Below are 21,217 nucleotides of genomic sequence, written 5' to 3'. Positions count from 1 at the left end.
CCTTTAATATGAAGCTATAAAATGAACAAGCATGGCGGACTACACTTTCAGAAATCTTTACGCGGGAATAGGCGCTCGTCCGCATGTGCTCTTAACATGGCACGCGAGACGAAAAGATAACACGTGCTCGCAGGGTGGCGACAGTACTTTTGTACCTCAAGGGTGCTACCCACCTCCATAAACAACGCACATACACAAGGAAAAATACGTGCAATGCTCTACGAGGAAATACAACTAAACAATACGGCACAATGATTCTGAGTTCCTCGAAACGGCCTTCATTGGTCCAGCATTACTTAGCGAACACTTGAATGCAAATTTACCTTGAAACAACATGCTAAAATGAGGCATGACTTACCCTGCAGTCCTACAAAAAAAAACAAATGTAGATTGATTATTATGTTTCATGCGTTGACGCTGCTCAGATGATCAGGCGGCCCGCAGTGGGGGGCATCTTTAACGTGCGCCGAAATTACGAACACAACAAAGTTTTCGCTTTCCGCCTGTATCAAAAAATGCCAACAATAAATTTCGAGGAAGGTGAGTCACCTTTGCTCAGTGGCTCGCTTACGCATAAGGTCGAGGGGGCGCGGAAACGATGGTCTTGTAGTTTCCTGAAGACAATCGAGAAGATCGCGCGTCCACGAAGCAGCTGGTTATTCCCTCCCCGAACCTACTTATGGGAGATCTCCCAAAGAAGCTTCCCCAACAGTCTCCGGCGTGTAGTGCACCTCGTGCGAGTGGTTAGCGGCTGCCTCGAGCTGCCCGTGGCGCTTGTCTAAATTCCCCGACCCGCGGGCCACCCCGGCTACGCTACCCTGCATTGGCCCTACTAACCTAGCTTGCTGACATCCCACCCCTCCGTTTAGAGGAAAAAAAATGATAGACGAAAAAGGGATAAAAAAGGGAAAAGGCGGAATGACTGAGATATGAAAGGTGAAGAACGCGCGACGACAATGAGCTCAGCCTTGACTAAGAAAATGCAGTTGTGGAGTTGGAAGACAAAAACTGAGGGGCATGGCCTGATGTTTGGGACATTTGTTCAACTCATTATAAGCGTTATACCTTTGTCTTGACTACTGCAACGCCTCGAAGCAACTGTGCAGCAAACTAAAGTATGAAGCCAGGGTAAAATATTCCTTTGACACAGAATAAAACTAGTTGTTGGCACGACGCTGTACCACACACAATAAAAAATCAGTCTTGTGTGTTCCTATTATATTACCAGTGTGTTTTAAACTTCTGCTTACACGTGTACTTCCCTTCCTGAGAGAAACCCGAAAGCATTTCAAGGAAAACGTTCCTAGCTATAAATTGAAAACAGGCGTCCTTCACTGGCAAAGAGGATATAGCGCTTATACAATGGGGTGCAGGCATGTAGTGGCAGCCTTTCTTAGACATCTTGCTTGTTTTTTTCTATGTAATAAAAATCATAAATGTTGTTCTTAGTATGTGCACGGCAGGAAAGTCTCCCTATTATAAATGAAAGACCTCAGGGGTGGCCCTGTCGCCGTCTCCTGTCGTCGTCTCGTGTACTTATGGTACTGAAACACCCGGAAACTCGTTTTCCAACGCCTCACGCGAAATCGCTTAATCTCTGTGGGCAAAAAAGTTGTTAAAAGAACACACCGGGACTCCCGTTTTCCAACGCCTCGCACTATACCGCTCTGTGATTCAAATATACAAGACTTATAAAACAAAGGTGTACACTTTTAAATCAACTCGTCACGATCTGTAAATGGAAAATGCAGCAGCTTCAAGACCCATACCATTAGGACGAGGGAGAAAAAATACGTTACGCATGTCAACTGCAATACTGCGCAGTTACTGATTGTATATAATAAATGCACATATGTATATAGTTGAAACAAAATCGTCTTCTGTCCCTCATTGCTCATTAGCAGCGATTTTCTTGTGGGGAACACCGATGCGCACTGAATGCTTCGCCCCTCCCGAAAGTTCACGTCAGGCGAGATGGTCCGGGATATTTTCGCTGCTATTATTGAGCGCACTATATTTGTAAATTGAAAATTAGGGATAATCCATTCGTTGTGTTACAATAATGACAATGTGAACATCCAAAATTCCCACCTAGGAGAACAAGCTAACTTTTTTAGGGCGAGTGAAGATCTGTCATGCAATATTATTTTTTTCAAAGTACCCATATTTAATCATCCATTTCTACTTTTGCCTATGTGATTCAGAAATATTAATTTTATTGCAGTTTCTTCTGTTTAACGAGCTCGTTATGCCGTGTTTTCGGTAGTTTTGCGAAATACTTGCATGACCGAAATGAGGTGTTTAATAACAGTGTTGAATATATAAGCATTACTCTATTAAGTGGTTGTTGGTTACCACTGTTCAGTGCAAGCAGCTGTATTGCTCGTGGCATATTAGAAATTCGGCGGCTCTCTTACATATTTTAAATGATTCAGGTCCCCAAACAAATCGTTAAAATATAAAAAGCTTCAAGCGCTGATCTTATTATACGGGTTTATTTCAGAGTCAACGTGCCCTTGCAAAACATGGAAGAGTTTTCTGCGGCATTTCACTGCAAAAAAGGCTCACGCATGCGGCTCAGCGATGCTGAACGTTGCACATTGTGGTAACTCATTTCTGGGCGCCACATAGCTCCCCTTCTTTCAAAAATATATTTTTCCATACAATATACCATCATTACAAGATTTGGAATGCATTGTAAGAAAATCGAATAAACCAGGATGTAGTCAAAATATACACAGTTTTCAACACAAACGGTTTTCAATTTGAATCTTTTGTTGTATGCCCAGCAGCCGCGAGGTCACATCCTACCAGGAAAAGAGCCTCTTAATAATGTGTGCTACAGCCACTCCTGCGCTCGGGCGCCTTTATTTTATAGCTGGGCACTAGAGGTGACGAAGGAAGACGGAAACACGGATTTTCGTAGGTGAAAGAAGAGATTTTCTACCGCGATTAGAAAAAGACAGATTTGGTGGATGGATAAAATAACATGGTGTTACTTGAACAACCCATTTTGCAATCTGTGGGGCTTCGTTATACATAAGCTTGCTGTTTTAGCCATATTGATTGCAACTCTTGCAGACAAACATATTTTGTGTACTCTATGTGTAAGTCAACAAAAACATTTTCCTTTTGGTGTTCCTGGATGGCGCTGTTGGGAAAGGTCTTGCAATGTCAGAACTTTAGAAGTCTCTCTAGCAGCAGCTCAAGTATTGGTGTAAAAAAAGCTGCAGTGGTTTAAATGTGTTCCATGGAGCCTTCTGACCTGTGGTAAAGCTCCGGCAGATGGGCTTCCTTTCTGTCTAGCAAGAAAGAAGCTCCGAGACGAAACACATCAACAGGCTAAATTCAATTCAGCGCAAAATGCTTTAGCCCTGTACGGGGCAATTTCAGTAATCTTGGTGACGGTGTTGGCGACACCGCGGACCCCGATCCCTCATACTCACGCTCTAACCGACCGTGGCAATGAGTTTTAAGGTGAAGGGTACAAACCTCAAGCGGTGGCCGTCGGATTCGTGGTCAAGCTTCGGCGGATGGGCTCACTATCTGTTTACCAGGCAGGGAGCTCCAGGACCTCTCTGACCATCAGGGTAAAGTAAAAAAAAAGTACCCCCGTCCCCTGCTTTATACTATGGCGCATGGTATTATCTAAACTCTTTCTTCAAAATGATTGGTACCCGAAAAGGGCCCGCACCGAAGCAATCTTTAAACCCCTACCAAACCTCGTCTTCAATTACCCTGACAACTTTACTCGCTCACTAGTTATGCGGACAGTTGACAAAGCCACCCCAACAACTTCGAAATCTGTGTTCCTGATCGCCAAGTTCATTGAAGGTATAGTTGGGAAAAACTATGACGCAAAGAAACTTCCATCTGGTGACATGCTTATTGAGGTCCGAACTAAGGAACAATCTGCTAACCTTCTAAAACAAACAAGCATAGGTGACTCACAGATCACTGTAACACCACACCGAACCCTCAACAGCTGCCAAGGTGTGCGATCGGAAACTCAACTCACACATGAAACTGAGGCAGATATTCTTGAGGGCTTGCGTGAGTAAGGAGTGACTGGTGTTAGACGCATCACATGAGGCGCGATGAAAATGAGATCAAAACCAAACATATCATCTTGACTTTCGATCGTAGTACGCTCCCCGAATCTGTGGAAGTCTGGTTTCTCCACTGTCAGATAAGGGTGTACATCCCAAACCCGCGACGTTGCTTCAAATGTCAAAGGTACGTGCACAGTAGCAACAACTGTCGAGGGCAAAACACATGTGCAAAGTGCTCGAAGCACGACCATGAGACAGATGCAATGCAATTTCAGATGCAACACAATTTCACTGTGTCAACTGTGAAGGATCCCACCCCGCGTACTCCCGTTCTTCCTAAAAATTCAAAAATGAGAAAGAAATCATAAACCTCAAAGTGCCCCACAACCTGTCTTAACCAGAATCTCGAAAAAGACATTCTATGCTTCCCTCAGGAAGTTACGCTGACCCTGCTCACCGGGGAGTGAGGAGGCGTCAGGTTTCGTTGGCGACTCAGTGCAGCAACGCTGACGTGGTCCCGCCCCCGCCTCATACTGGGCTGGGTTCTGCTGCCCAAAATGTTGTACCAAAACCTGTGGATTCCACTGCGGCTGCCCTGGCACCGCACACTGTAGGTGGAGACGGTTTACCTTCTGCTCCTGCTGCGCTGTCGCCTTTGGGCACAGTAGGCAACGAGGTGGGGATACTTGTAGCCACATCTGCATGCACAACGCGCTGCAGCCTTCATTGGCCCTCGCGGCAAACACGTGTGCATCTCCCCGAGGTCCACAGAAAAGGAGGGAGATCCTGCATTTACTCCTTCGCCGTCGGATGAAGAGATGGACGTAACACCCACGCCAGCTGGTACAGCTGTTCAGCAAAACGAGAGCGTGGCAACATCGGCCGCGGGAAAAACCCAACTCGGCACATAACTGGCCCCAATGCAGGCTCAGTAACGTTAGATAACACCACCCGTCTGCAACACGCAGATACACGCTGCACTCTCTCTTTAAACACTTATGGCAGTACAATGCATTACACAATGGAATGCCCAGTTCTTAATGAAAACTTGGATGACATATACAAAATTCTTCATAAAAAATGACCACTTCCCTGTCACTTTTAAGTGTATAGATACACTCCCTGACTGTTCGATTTACCATAAAAGGTTTAAAGAATCCCGTGCAGACTAGGTGGCATTTAAGCCAAAATTACACCTGTCCTACACATTCATAAAACACTTGAATATCGATGAAGCTTGTAAAATTGTCACCGCCCACATTATAGAGGCTGCCAAGAGTTCAATCCCTCAAACCTCCGGTACTCCTCAAAATCCCAGAAGGCCGTGGTGGAATGAGGAGTGTCGAAATGCACATAAAGCGCAAACAAAGGCCTGGGGAAACCTCCGAAGGTACCCAACGGCACAGAATCTAATTGCTTTCAAGCGTGCCAAGGCAGTTGAAAGGCGTATTTGCCGCAAAGCCAAAACCAACAGCTGGAGGACTTTTGTGGCTTCTATTAACTCTTACATTGACACAAGCAAGGTGTGGAACCGAATAAGAAAGTGTAAAGGGCACAAAACAACCTTACCCCTTGTTAGCACCACTGGCAACACATTAGAAGACTAGGCAAACACACTAGCCAAACACTTTGAACTTATATCAACCTCTTCACATTACACATACAGATTTATCAGGTACAAAACATCTGCTGAACGTAACTCCATTACGGACATCAAGCAATCGTCACAAGACTCTTACAACTGTCCATTTTCCATCCACGAGCTTAAGGTTGCCTTGGCGACTTGTAAGACATCAGTACCAGTTACAGACCAAATCACATACACAATGATTCAACACCACCACGCAGACACCCTCGAAACACTCCTTTATTTGTTTAACAAGATTTGGAGTACAGGACAGCTACCACGGGCTTGGAAAGAAGAAATTGTGGTACTATTACTTAAACAAGGAAAAGATGCCTCTTTTCCTTCTAGCTATCGGCCAATAGCGATTACCAGTTGTTTAAGTAAACTGTTCCAGAAGAAGGTCAATAGAAGGCTCACGTACTTTTTAGAATACCACGGTATTCTAGATAGCTGCCAGGCAGGTTTCCGTTCGGGAAGATCTACAACCGACCAGCTTGTGGCCTCGAAATCATATGTTAAAGATGCCTTTGTTCACAGGCAGCACTATGACTATTTTCTTTGACTTGGAGAAGGCGTACGATACTGCATGGCGCTATGGCCTCTGCGTGACCTCAAAGCTTACAGTGTATCTGGAAATATGCTCAACACTATAGAAAGCTACCTGTCTGAGCGAACTTTCACCGTAAGGGTTGGAGCATCACTTTCTAGAATACACACTGAAGAAAACGGGGTCCCGCAGGGTGGAGTATTGAGTTGTACACAGAAACATAACAAAACATACACAAAAACATAACACACAAAAACATAACAATCCATTAGATTCACAGACTCCTTAAGCGTTGTAACACCATTACGCCCTGGCAAAAAAAGCAGAAATGCGATATCGAACATGGTGAATAAAGAAATCATGTCAGAGTATGCTTTAAAACAGACCATAATAGTGTGCTGGGTGCCTGGACACGTCGTAAACCTGGCAATGAACTCGCTGACCAGAGCGCCGCCGCAGCAGCACTGCGCTGTGAAATCGATGTTCCTCAGCTGTCCTATCTTGATATAAAACCGCTCATTCCTAAGGCACTACGGAAACGCTGACATCAACATTGGGGCCACAGAGAGGAAAGAAACTCCCTACTATAAAACCCCAAATTGCCAGCTACTACACAGAAAAACATCACAGAAAACAGAAGTGTACATGAGCTGACTACGTATAGGTCATACATATGCCACTCATTCCCATCTTTTAAATGGAGCCCTACCGCCACGATGCAACAGTTGTGGACATCAACTGTCAGTAATGCATGCTTTCATTGAATGTCTGCCCTTCCACAGTGCGAGAAAGAAGCATTTTCGGGAACTGTACTCTAACATGATTCCACTTCACCCATCATTGTTTTTAGGCGATAAACCCTTCATTCCATGTAATTGGCTCTTTGCTTACCTTGGAGACATTGGATTTTTAAAAGACATCTCATACCACATATGTTAGCAAAGCCCCTCAGTGGGGGTAGCTTTGATTGAACATTCATTATTTTATCTAACGTCATAACCATCTGGCTCTCTCCAGAGCGTTTTTTTTTAAATAAGGGGCTCTATACACCGAGCAGTAGTATATCACATTTCTATTTTACCTAAACTTTTACACCAGAAACGACGCAACTATTGTGTTAGCGCTCTTTGGCCTTCGTTGCCCTTGCGCAAGAAAACAAACATCGCCATCATCATCATCACCAAATTGTTTAGGCTAATTTTATTACAAGCTAACTAAAATACCCGAGTTCCTTGCAAATTCAAAGCCGTGTCATTTTTCTTAAATTCTCTAGTCTTAATGGTGTGCATTGATTGTGCGTGCACCAAAATTGAGTTTTCTGTTCTACTACACGAGCCCACTGACGATGACACTGCTTCATCCGCCGCAAAACTGGTAGCAGCCGCCGATAAGAACATTTTGCCCCAGTCCGCCGTTATTGTGCCACTCTGTTGTAATTCTTTCGGGGATGCAACTTCCATTTTCACCCCAACCCAGGTCCTCCTCCGCCACAGATGCATACCGCTGCCTTTCGCTGTGCTGACGATTCATTCCCGCAAAACTGCCATGACTGTTACCAACCCGTCCGCAAAGCCGTTGTCCTTGCTACGGAGAGAATGCTTAGCATTATCGAGCTCATGGACTCCTGTCGGGTCGTTTACGTCTTAGACAATACTCCTTATCATGCCATTGCTGCCCTCACCACTTCTACAACGACAGAACTTTCCAACAACGTGTTTCATCCTTCAATTGACAGCGCTCTCGAGCCCGCGCGGTAATGTCAACTTCTAAAAATTCTGTACCGTTTCCTTTCGTAGTTCGACGGCACAGAACCCTCGCTTGGCGTTATTTCTATCGTCACCCATTCCATCGACACTGAATCGCATGCACCACTGCGGCAGCGACCGTATAGGGTGTCTCCTACCGAGCGTCATGTGATAGATGAGCAAGCACATGTAATGCTCCAAAGGGACATCATTCCCAATCGAACAGTCCGTGGGCCTCCCCCGTTGTTCTCGTAAAGAATAATGAGGGCTGGATTAGATTTCGTGTGGAATATCGGCACCTAAACACCATTACGCGCAGGGACGTATATCCTGTACCCCTCATTAATGATTCCCTGGATTGCTTACGAGGAGCTGAATTCTTTGTAGGTGCACAGTAGCTTAGGACCGCACAATCTCCGTCCACGTCCGTGTGGAGAGCTTTTAAAATCGCAAAAAATAACACAGGCACCGGCAGGATTCAAGCCTGTGTCTCGTAGACCAGACAGAGTTAGTGTCAATCGTCTTATTCATGGGGCTACTACCGTGAGTTAGTACCCGAGAGTGAAAAGGCTTACTCTCTCCCTGTGTAATGGTGCGAAGTATCGGAACACCTCAAAATGTCCGGTCGCGACGCACGTGCGCGCACCACCATGAAGCGAAAATGAAGCAAAATTCGATTTGAGCCGTGAGTTGCAGTTTCATTAAAGGAATAATCAAGGTGCAACTCATGGCTCAAATCGAATGACGGTCGGGGCGCAAATCGTATGTAACTCGGGACGCAAAATGGATGTCATTTGGAATCCCCCTACTCCGCATCCTCGCCATCGTCCACGGAGTGGATATTCTGCCATTTTCTCATCCCCTGACTTACGCCGGTGATCTATCGGCCAGGTCGCCAGCGTGCGATTATGCATTCGCGACCTTAGGACGCCTCCTTCTTTCACCGCCTATTCTTCGTAACTTCAATCCGGGCGCTCCCACGGAGATCCACACTGACACCAATGGAGCTGGCCTCGGAGCAGTGGTGGCACAGCGGAAATCTGGGTTCAGCTAGTAGGTTCTCGCATATGCGAGGCACACGTTGACAAAATCGGAATACAACTCCTCCGTGACGCAAAAGGATGTCTGGCCATTGGACGGCCGCTTGGAAAGTTTCAACCCTATTTGTACGGCCCACCTGTCGACGTCGTTACGGACCCCCCTGCGCTCGGATGGCTGTCTTCCTTAAACGATCCAACTGGCTGCCTTGGTCAATGAGCTCTGCATCTTCAAGAGTTTGACATGCGCGTCATTTATCGGTCGGACCATAAACATCAAGACACTGACGCTCTGTCAAGATCGCCGCTTCATCCTGAGGTTTCCTGTGTTTTGACTGATGACGGTGTTCTTTCTTCTCTCTCTTTGGCAGATTTATGCACTGTGCAACCAAAGATGAAGGGATCTCTTCTATTATTTCCGTCCTCTCTGGTCTGTTGCCTCATCAAAGATCCCGTGCCTATGGCAGACAAGCTCCCCAATTCGCACTCCTTGACGGCCTTCTTTACCACCGTAACGACCACAATATTGGATGGAAATGTAATTATTATCCCGCGTACTTGTCATGCCACGTACTTGTCCCACGTCATTATCGTGCTGAAAGTTGTGCTTCTCACGCCAACCCAACCTGCGCTCACGCTGGGGCCTTCCATACGTACCATCGGGTCCGTACGCGTTGTTACTGGCATGGCATGTACAACTTCATTAGGAAGTACGCCCATTCATTTGCCACGTGCAAGCACCACACGTCTACACACATACTTCAGTCAGTCCCTTACAGCCACTACCGTGTCCAGCGAAACCCTTGGACCGTGTCGGCATTGACCTCTGTGTACCTCGGCAGGTACCCCCCTCTGGCACCCGGTGGACTATTGTCGCTATCGAACACCTGACGCGCTATGCCGAGAGCGCTGCATTGCCAGCGGTTGCAGCAAGAGCCGTCGCTTCTTTTATTCTCAGTCACTTCATTTTGCGACATGGAGCTCCTCGCGAGCTTCTTAGTGATCGAGAACGTGCGTTCTTGTTCCAAGTTGTTGAAGCACAGCGCAAGGCCTGCCGCATCGTGCATCGCATGATGCGGCATGCGGCCTTCCACCCACCGAAAAGCGGCCTGCCGTTGCCCTTTAACCGCACACTAGGGGACATGCTTGGCATGTACGTCGCCGACAATCACTAGAACTGGGACCTCGTACTACCCTATGTCACCTACGCATATACTACCGCCACCCAAGCTACGACGGGTTTTTCTCCCTTATTTCCGCTCTACGGCAGTGAGCCCTCGTGCATTCTTGACACCGTCCTGCCCTGCAGACCAGATTCTTCAGAGTCTACGTCCCTTTCTGATGCCATGAAGTGCGCAGAAGATTGCCCACAGCTCATGCGACGTTTCACTGCCGAAGAACAGTGGGGACGAAAATCTCGTCATGATGACGTTGCTCCAGCCACGACTTATTTACCTGGCTCCCTGGTGTGGCTTTCGGTGTCCTCTAGAACACTGGGATTATCCATCCAGCTCCTGCCGAAATATCATGGACTTAACCGTGTTATTGAACGGGTTTCCCCAGTCAACTACGTTGTAAAGCCTACGACCCTTCTGCGGACCTCCGAAGGCGTGGTGGTGAAACTCTGCATGGGCAACGTTTCAAGCGTTATCACGAACCGAACATTTCTTCAGCGCCATTAGGTAATAGCCGGGATGGCCATCTCTTCTCCAGGGGGGCAGCGGGGCAGGTAATTGTAATAGGAATTTTGTTCAACCACTGGCCAAGCAACTCATATGGCCTCTCATCCATCAATGTGATCACCTTCCCTCACCAATCATCGCTAGCAGTGGCCGCGAAACAGAAGAACCTGAAGGCTAGTCTGTCCGACATAGCCTGGTCTACTCATTCCGGTGGCTGCACTTCGCTACCAATAAACCCCGTTGCAACATATTTTTATAAGGTGCTCACGGACCTAGCCGTGAAGGGAAATGACGCGAGGGGGGGGGTGTTCAGCTTTAGGTATCACAAAAACCCCCAAAGATGTTTTTTCCAGTGTATTGGCCTAATGTCTCTCGTTATCAATGCCACATTTTGTTTAAACTGCTCACACTCCGCATAGGTATAATTATACAGTCGAGCCCGCTTATAACAAACCTGATTTTCACGCGGCCTCCGTTCGTTGTATCCCGAAGTCCGAAGTAAATGAACCAGAGTGAAAACAATAAGAAGTCCAAGCACAATTTATTTTTTCGCCAACAAGTCCGTGATGCCAGTTTATTTCTGCAGTGCAGAATTGATTAGGGTGGTCTCCAGTTTATTTAGAGCAGCCGTGTGATCTCCGCCGATGCCATTGGCGCAAACAAGTTCATTAAGGTCCTCTATGTAGCCCATTGAAACAGGCGTGCTTATAGGAGCAGGCTGAAAAGTTTCTTCGTCGTTGGCGTATGATTCCTCCGCAGCGCTCTTGCAAGGTACTTCATTAACAATACCCTCGTCCGTCCATGGTTCCGCAGTGTCAGCATCTTCATCAGCACAAACGAAATCGTCCCAGCCGAGGTCATGGCCATCATGCAGGAGTCGATAACTCGCTGGAACAAATCGCCGCCGGTCTGACCATCGGATATATCAGGTTCGGCTTCACGTTGTGTGTCGACGAAGCCGGCCCTGTGTAAACACTTCCGCACGCAAAAGGCTGTCACCTCCAACCAAGCAGCTTTCGCCATCTCTACAGCTGAATACTGCGAACCTGGAAGCGGCAAGTTGGCTGCCAGGCGGTCAACAGCTGTGACCAAGTGCTACACAACGTGGCGCCTATACGATGCCTTGAAGACAGGTATTATTCCCAAATCAGCGGCTGCACTTTCGAAGTGGTATTGGGTGGCAGGACAACTACGGTCACTGCCATCAGGGAAGTTTGCACGTGGTGAGCTGAGCCGTTATCCATTCCGAGCAACACGCGCCTGCCTTGCCTCTGCATGTCACGTTCGAAGTCGCTCGGCCACTCCGTGAATACATCTCACATCATCCACGCCTTACCGTTGTGCTTGTAGCACACGGGCACATAGCTCCAAAAGCAACGCGGCTTCGACTTTCCGATGACGAAGGGCACGCGGTGGTCGCTGCTATCCATGTTTGTGCACAGAAGATCTGTGACGCGCACTTTGCTATGCTTCACGCCAGTCATATGTTGCCTTTCATAGCGTGCGTTTTGTCCGGCAACATCTGGTAAAATAACGCAATTTCATCTGCGTTGTAGACGCAGCGCTCCGCATAACTTGAAATAACATCTCCGTTTTTCAAAGCCACGCTGCAACATATTGGTCACTTGCGGATTCCGCGTCACCGACAATTGACTTAAACAAAAAAAATGCCGTGCCGCACCTTGACGCAATGTAGCCAGCCATTGTCTCGGCAGAAGTCGGGAAAATCCCGGTTTGCCCTTTCGCTTGCGAGGAGGTCGGGAAAGTGACCTGCTCCAGCAGAGCTGGGCAGCTGCCGTCATTTCGACCCACACCGCGGCCGTTCGCTGTAACGGATCGGCAGAGCTCAAAGACGTTCGTTGTAAGTGGGATTTTATGCCATTGAAATAAATTATATTTGGACGGTCATGCGGGTTTTTTTCGTTGTAAGCCAAAGTTCGTTTTAAGTGGGGCTGTTATATGTGGGCTTGACTGTATGTAAAATAAAATAAATAAATTTTGGTAACTTAGCATAAAGTATTCTTTGCATGCAAGCTATCTTTCTTTTGGAATTTTGGCGCCTCTAACCCCTGATAAATATTTGTGGGGCCCACGCTGCTACCCTCACTTTGCAGCTGCTTTAGTTCAAATCAAATGATGGTAAACGCTTTATGACGGCGATATCTAAGCTTCATCACCCTTTTCTGTGAACTGTGAAGTGAGTCGAGGTATATTAACGCATCTTGGCCACCGTTCTTTTTGCGCAGCTTCGTCTATTTTTGCAAAGCAGGAGAAACAGCAGAATGGGGTCGACACAGCTTCTCCCCACGCTGACAGCAGCTCCCAGGAAAGAGCGAGTAGCCGGATCCACGCTGTGCTAACTAGTATAGGATCGCACCGTAAGGCAAAGACCAGTAAAATATGTACATATTTTATTTAATAGAAATCATCTTCATCCTTTTTGTCGTCATCTCTCGAAGACAAATCCTCTTGGAGCGCGTACTCGCCTAAGTAGACCTTCATGTCTTCATCAGCTGTCCCGGTGACCGTCTCCAAGGTGAATTGTGGAGGGATGGCTTGAGAGATTCGTCGTCATCATCTCCGGCGTGGTGAACGCATAGCTAGCCGGTCGCTGCACATCGCTGACGGTGAAGACGGCAGTTCCTCATTTGGTGCGCAAGCCTGGACAACGCTGAGGGGTGGAGGGGGCGCCGCAAGCGACGCGCTCCGGACCGCTTGGTTTTTTTTCAAAGCCACAACGGGAACGTTGTGCCAGGTGCCTGCCGTCGCGGCGGCGTGCCGTCGTATCGACGCATGCGCCCACATGCGCTCAGGGATTTCTGTCACACCGAACAGGCTTGTGTTGGCCTGAACAGCTGCGGTGCTCGAATGTAGGTCCGGTTTGCTGAAACGTTCCATATTGATACCTTTTGAATTCGCAGTTCCATAGGGTCCGCTGGAGTTCGGAGGACTGAAATATGGCTGGATACCTCTTAGAAAGGCAGGCAGATTAGCCGTTAAAAAGGTATTCCTGATAGTCCCATTAAAATTCACGCTAACATTTTTACACCCCTTTTGTCAGAAATGGTGTAGCATAAGCAGAAAAAGGATGTTAGGAGCGCATTGCACCCCTTTACTTGAATCTCAACCCCTTTTTCTAGCTCTACACCCTTTTTGTGTGGTAAAAAGGACGTTGATCAACTTCCACACCCTCGTTTTTTCTTTGGAAGGGGGTGGAAAAGGTGTTCAGCTGTTCATTGAATAAAGCCATGCGTGCATGTTTAATTGCATTGTAAAGAACAAGACATACCCTCATACCCTCCTGTACACGAAGGAAATGATTAAAAGCAAAAAAAAATTTTCTGCAATGATCGCTCATTTCTATATACGGTGCGCCCCATGCCCCAAGTTCTGCTTTCGCACATGAATTATGAATTGGAAATTAAAAATTAGAAAATGAACTATAGTTCTTTAGCGAAAATAGTGTCGAATGACTGCAACACGCTTGGCTTTCTCTAGCAGGATGCCGTGTTGAAACAGCGCAAAATAGGTGTTCAGTTGCAAAAAAGGAAAGCGCAGCTACAGCTTTGCCTAGTTTCATACCGGTTGTGCTCAATTTTATTACGTCTACTACGCTTTGAAATGTTCTTGTAAGCCAGGATAACGGCTTAGGAGTGAGGCCATGTTGAACCGTATTTTACAAGGCTGTTCCTGTGTGTCAACCACACTGTCAGCGAATACAACAGAAAAACGAGCTAGGTCGACTCCTAGCTATGTAGTGTCTACAGCCTTGCACCACCGTTGGAATCTGCGGCAATGTTTTTGCGTTTTAGAGTCCCAAAAAGACTAGTACATTTGAAATGTTATAGTAAAAGGGGCGTATACGCTTGTGCCTTCTGTGATCACACTAGAACAGGCTCTAAAACCGGCTTCACTGTTATAATAGCTATCTGTGGTGCACCGTTTCCAGGGGGAGCACTTCTTTTTCTGTCTTTTTTTTTATAACGGCACCGCACCTAGTTCAAGCTTCAGCAGCTGTACTTGTAATATATAATGCCAATTTATATTCTGTAAAGCATTGTGAGGTACAACGGTTCTGTCCACCCGTGTAAAGAAATATGAAATACCACCTGAGTGGGAGGTTCCTTACACCCTTTTCCTTCACTCCCCTTTTTTTACGTTCCAACACCATAATTTGTAGGTGTACACCCTTTCGGGATAGAGGATGTTGAAATATTGAAGACGCATCTTGAAGGGTGCTTAGATGGCGGGGAATATTTGTTTGGTATTTAATAAAATTCCATGCCCTATTGAACATATTGACTACCTCGCGTTTGAACGGCCTTTGCAAATCCGCAAGAATATTTGTATAGGCTTACACTAAAATGATTAATTTGAAATTTTTGTGCCCGAATATATAATTTTCACGACCAGCTCACCGACTCTATAGGAGGAATTTTCTCTGCTGGCTATAAAGCCATTGCGTGCAGATGTATTTCTAAGTTTCATGATTTTCTTGCTCAATTGATTTGATGCTCAAGCGTCACTTGGGTGTGCTGGATGTGTCTGCATGTCATGCTGCACTCTTTGCCCATCCACACCGTCACGCATAGCTCCGCTGCCCGCACCCTTACTGTAGGGTGTTCAACAATTTTACACCCGTTTATGGTGTTCACACGGTCACCTTTTTTTCATCCTTACACCATTTTTAGCCAAAACATCATTCAAAGATGTTCGCCATGGGACCAGATTCTTACACCATTTCTGGCCAGAATTGGTGTAGGAATGTTAAGTGAGTTGGATACAGAAAATCAAGGCTATTTAGAAATTTTTCATCATTTTACATTTAAAATACTCCTCAGCAGCGCAACAAAACTACCCATGTTTGGAGAAAGTTTGCCGCAAAGCCTTCGAATATAATATCTGATGGAAGCAGTTTTAAAGGTGTAACTTTTTTTGTTGGCTGGACATTAAAACCCATCTGTAATTGAACCGCTGGGCATTGTGCCGAAGAAAGAGGCAGCAGCGACGACAGATATAAAAACCGACCAAAGGAACAATGTGAAGAAAAAACTGGGACATAGCGAACAGGAAAAGGCGCTCAAGAGGAGGAAAAAAAAAATCGGTCGTGGAATTTCACTCCCCGTCGGACGTCTGGTTCAAGGAACGAAACATCTGCGGCAGTCGACCGGACTGCCAGTTCACAATGCTGACGCCAGACAGAATCAACAGGTACAGCCTGCACGAATGGCGACCCGAAAAGTGCTTCAATGAACACACCGCAATGAGCTTCGACAACACTACTGCCTCCACGCCTGCAATCTTCGCCACAGAACAAAAGCTACCAAATTTTGGCCTAAAAATCCAAGATTTTGGTTGAGCCAAGTGGAGGCCCGTTTTGAGCTCTGGCATATCACCTCGCAGTCGACGAAGGAACTTCACATCGTCACAGCCCTGCCCCCCGAAATCGCCAACGCTATCGACGACGTTTTCGTTTCACCCCCCATGTGGTGATAGCGCCTATGCCGCGTATCGTGTTCCTGTGTTATCTGCTGCTTTCACCCCGACGCGCCACGTGCAGTTTGTACGTGACGTCACTGGTCACAAGTGTGTTTGTTATATATGTGCGCTGGTGGTATAGAATAGAGGTGTTCATTATTTCGCCCGCATCGTCGGCGGCTCGGTCCCTTTCTCAGTTCTTGCGGCAGCCCAGCTGCACTCGGCCTCCTTCGAGGCCGCAACACGACATTGTGTCAGAAGATTGCGTCTTCTGATATTCAAGGGGCGTTGCACCAATCGTCAAGCGCCGCCATGTCAAAAGACAACGTCGTCAAGTCATTCTACGGCATGTTCACTGTTCCAGCTCCGGCAACGTTTGACTTCGAGCGGACATCCGAATGGCCTTCTTGGATCCAGCTCTTCCATGACTACCGCTTGGCCTCGGGCTTAAACGAGCGCAGTGATGAAGCACAAGTCCAGAGTCTGCTTTATACGATGGAAATGCAAGCTAGAGAAATCTTCTCAACTTTCGCTTTATCTGAAGAGCAACACAAGCAGTACGATGTCGTCAAAAATACGTTCGACAACCAATTCGTGTCCGCACGCAAACTAGTTTATGAGAGCACATGTTTTCACCGACGCATTCAACAACCTGGCGAATCAGTCGACCAATTCATCACTGCATTGCACACCCTGGCAGACCGGTGCGACTGCCAGGAAAAGGAACGCAAGATCCGCGACAGGTTTGTCGTCGGCGAAGCTCTCCGATTCGCTACAAATTGATGCAAATTTGATACTCGCCAGTGCTTTGGCAAAAGCTAGCTTGGAGGAGACCGTCCAACAACAGCAGCAGCAGCTGCGAGAAACCAGCGACGAACCTTCGCCAGCGTCAGCCAGCAACCTGGACGCGGTCAGCAACCAAGGGCAGCCCCGGAAGATCTCTTCAGGACTGCGTCCCGGCAGCTCGTCAAGGAACAGTGCACCTGACCTACAAGGTCAGCGCACCAACGAGCAGTCATTCCAACCACGCACCCCCGGTCTATGCCCCAATTGCGGCCAAGGAGCGCACTCTAGGACCTTCTGCCGTGAAAAAGCTGCGAAATGCTACTACTGTGGTTGTTCCGGACATTTTGAAGTGGTGTGTTGAAAAAAGGCTGCAGGCGACCGGAAGAAGGTACAACTTTCTGCTCTTCATATGGACAAAGGGGCGTACTTTGTTGGCGCGGTGCACGGGGAGCACTCTAATTCCCGGTATGCTCAGGTCATCATAAACGGCACTCCGGTGTTCGCTAAACTAGACTCTGGTGCAGAAGTTTCCCTGGTACCCTCGACGTTTCCTGGATTACCTACCAGGTTAGACAAGTGCGACAGAACCTTAACAGCACCCGCGAATGAGCCACTCTATATTCTCGGAAACTTTGTTGCCAATATCCAGTGGAAACAACGCACGGTCCGACAGATTGCGTACGTTGTCTCACCCTTACGCTCCATACTTTTGGGTCTCCCAGCTCGAGAGCTTATGTTCGCTGACTCGGTCAGTTGCGCGTCAGCTATTGAGGCTTGCTACCCGCAGCTTTTCAGTTCTCTGAGCTATGAAAGGCGAATACAATATTCGACTGAAGCCGAACACGATTCCCTTTGCAATTCAAGTTGCGCGTCGCGTTGTCTTGCCCTTGCGGGATCGAGTAAAGCAGGAGCACGAGCGTATGGAGCGGGATGATGTAATCTGCAAAGTAGAGGAACCTACAGAATGGTCCTCGGGTATTGTACCAGTACTCAAACCGTCTGGAGATGTTCGTATTTGCGCTGACTTGACGCAATTATGAAAAGTGTACTTCGCGAGCGCTATGTCTTGCCACCGGTACAGGATAACCTCGGTCTGTTAAGTAGGTCATCTGTGTTTTCAAAACTAGATGCCAACTCCGGTTTTTATCAGATCAAGTTTTCGCCCGAAAGTCAATTATTAACGACCGTCATAACGCAATTTGGGCGATAGTGTTTTCAGAGACTACCGTTTGGCATAACGTCAGCACCTGAATTTTTTCAAACGAAAACGTAGCAGATTCTCGAGAAGAAATCCCAGGTGTGGTGAACATGATGGATGATGTGCTCATTTATGGCTGCGACAAGCCTCAACATGACGAGCGTCTGCGTCTAACTTTAGACTTCCTCACGAGTGCTGGCGTTACGCTAAACAAAGAAAAGTGTCGTTTTGGAGTAACCGAGATAAAGTTTCTTGGTTGTGCGATCAGTCGAGATGGAATCAAGCCGGACAATGAAAAAGTTCGGGACATTGAAGAAGTCGCGACGCCAACTCACGTATCTGACGTTCGACGGCAGCTCGGTATGACTAATCATCTGGCAAGGTTGGCTTCGAAAACGGTGCCCTTACGCCACTAGCTTTTGAGGGGTTCTGAATAGACGTGGGGACCAGCCCAAGAGCAAGCGCTGTCATACGTCAAAGACGTTATCAGTTCGGTGCGCGTCAGGGCTAACTATAATGCAAAGTACCCTACGATTCTTTCCGGTGACGCGTCATCATTCGGTTTGGGGGCAGTACTTATGCAAATTCAACCAAAGAAAAATGACCAGTTGCATTTGCCTCGCACTCGTTGACGACTGTCTATACCAGGTATTCCCACATTGAAAAGGAAGCATTGAGAAAGGCATAGGCGGCAGAAAGATACGAAGGGTACATCAAAGGTCTTGAAAGTGTGTGTGAAACCGGCCACAAACCACATCCACAAGCCACATCCTTGTTGGGGAAATCTCCTTTAGATGTTTTACCGTCACGCATTCAGCGTTTTCGCATGAAGCTCATGCGGTTCAGCTATGAGGTTGTGCATATCCCGGGTAAAAGTTTTGTTACTGCAGATATGTTGTCCAGAGCCCCGATTCGGGGTAAACAAATGGATCATGCACTGTGTGTTGGTGACATCAGCAAGCACGTTTCTGGCTCATTGTCAAACGCCATCGAAGCTGACTTTTTGAAAAAGTGAAAGCAGGACAAGCAGCTGATGTCTGTCAAACACTCATGAGATTCAGCCGGGAAGGGTGGCCGAAGTTGTCGTCGCTTTCGACGGTTTTGCGTCCATACTTGCAGAAAAGAGCCACGCTGGCAGTCGTAGAAGGTGTGCTACTGAAAGGTACACGGCTTGTAGTTCCACAGAAAGTGCGAGCAGACATATTGATACACTTGCATGAAAGTCACCAGGGAATCGAGAAATGCACAGCTCGAGCCAGAGAGTCAGTATGGTGGCCTGGGTTGAGTTGTCAGCTGAGAGCTTTGGTGACCGATTGCCGTGTATGCGCAGAGCACAGACAGCAGTCAGAACCAATGATCCCGACAACCACTCCACAATGTCCTTGGCAAAAGCTAGGTGCTGATCTCTGCCATTATCAAGGAAAATGGTATTTGGTGGTCGTGGATTATTCTACTAGATACCCAGAGATAGCCTTGCTATCTTCGATAACAAGTTCCACTGTCATCATGCACCCGAAAACTTTCTTTGCAAGACATAGCATACCAGTGATCGATATGTCCGACAACGAAGCGCAATTTGTGTCGCAGGAATACAGGTTTTTCGCCCGCAACTACGGATTTAGCACTGTGACTTCGAGTTCCAGATACCCCCAAGCAAATGGGGAAGTAGAGAGGATGGTGCAAACAGTTGAATGTCTGATTACAAAAGCGAAGGACCCATATCTTTCTCTCCTAGCGTACAAGGACACTGCGGGGCCACAGGGAAAAAGCCCGGCAGAACTTCTAGTGTGCAGGCAGATGCGCACAACGATACCTGTCCATCCAAAGAGCCTTCTGCCTCAGAAAGTGAGCCTGAGCAGAATGAGAAACCACGACACAACCACTCGACAGCGACAGCGTACGTATTTCAACCGTCGCCACAGAGCTACTTCGTTGCCAGTGCTCGAACCGGGCGCGGAAGTCTGGGTGACAGACTGCAAAGCGAAAGCGCGAGTCACGCATCCTGCTGATCGTCCGAGGTCGTATATGGTTAAAACTTCCACCGACGTAGTTCTGGAGAGAAACACGAAACTCCTTGTTCGCTTTGTTTCGCAGCCGTATGACGGTGAGGACGATGGAGGAAGCTATGATTTCTGTCAGACAGACAGTCGGGTAGAAATCCAACAGGGATCGATGCGTGTTACTGACAGCACAGTACCTGACGATTCATCTAGCCCTTTATTACCGTGAACTGACACCCCAGAATATAGAACGCGATCTGGTCGTCTCGTTCGACAGCCAGACCGCTACGGTTTCAGTAATTGAATGTAATTTCCTTTTGTTGCGCATTGTTTCTGTCTTTTATAAGGTTCGTCTTTCGCTGGCGGTGCGGCTAAGTTTCGTTGCAACTGTGAGCGTATTTTTTAAGAAGGGGAGATGTGGGGATAGCGCCTCTGCCGCGTATCGTGTGCCTGTGTTATCTGCTGCTTTCGCCCCGACGTACCACGTGCAGTTTGTACGTGATGTGAGTAGTCACATGTGTGTTTGTTATATATGTACGCTGGTGGCATGGAATAAAGGTTGTCATTATCTCGCCCGCATCGTCGGCGGCTCTGTCCCTTTCCCCGTTCTTAGCGGTACACCAGCTGCACTCTCCCTACTTCTAGGCCGCAACACGACACCCCACACAAGGACACTCTCAAAAAGACGGTGCTGGACTACCTCGAGCCGTTTGAAGAAAAAGGACTTAAGCAGCTCTTATTGCGCAAAGATCTGGGCGACAAATGACCTTACCAACTGCTGCACCGGATGCGGCAACAAACTCGTTGTGCACGCGCGTTAGGACGGCCAGCTCCCACTTCTTCGTGAACATTTTCTGCAACGGCTGTCGCAATCGATGCGCGTCGCACTCGCGGGTTCAGATGAGACGTCCTTTGATCGACTGGCGCGAGTGGCCGATCGCATCACGGAATACTCAACTCCAAAATTCGTGCCCAATGATGCTACAAGAACACACGAACAACCAGATCATCTGTCACGCCTTGAAGAGAAAGTGCAACAACTGACCGACACCATGCAGCAACTTT

At 47.5% G+C, this 21,217-nt stretch overlaps 1 pseudogene; it reads left to right on the top strand.

Annotated features, from left to right (window-relative positions):
* Nucleotides 1-16,480: 16,480 nt before the first annotated feature.
* Nucleotides 16,481-20,918, top strand: LOC144163872 (uncharacterized; annotated as a pseudogene).
* The last annotated feature ends 299 nt before the right edge of the window (nt 20,919-21,217 follow it).

Source organism: Haemaphysalis longicornis, unplaced genomic scaffold (genome assembly GCF_048455015.1).
Source record: "Haemaphysalis longicornis isolate Haplotype H1 unplaced genomic scaffold, Haemaphysalis longicornis Haplotype H1 scaffold_13, whole genome shotgun sequence".
Taxonomy (NCBI): Eukaryota; Metazoa; Arthropoda; class Arachnida; order Ixodida; family Ixodidae; genus Haemaphysalis; species Haemaphysalis longicornis.
The sequence above is the reverse complement of the archived record's forward strand: the minus strand, read 5'-3'. Positions and strand labels throughout refer to the sequence as shown.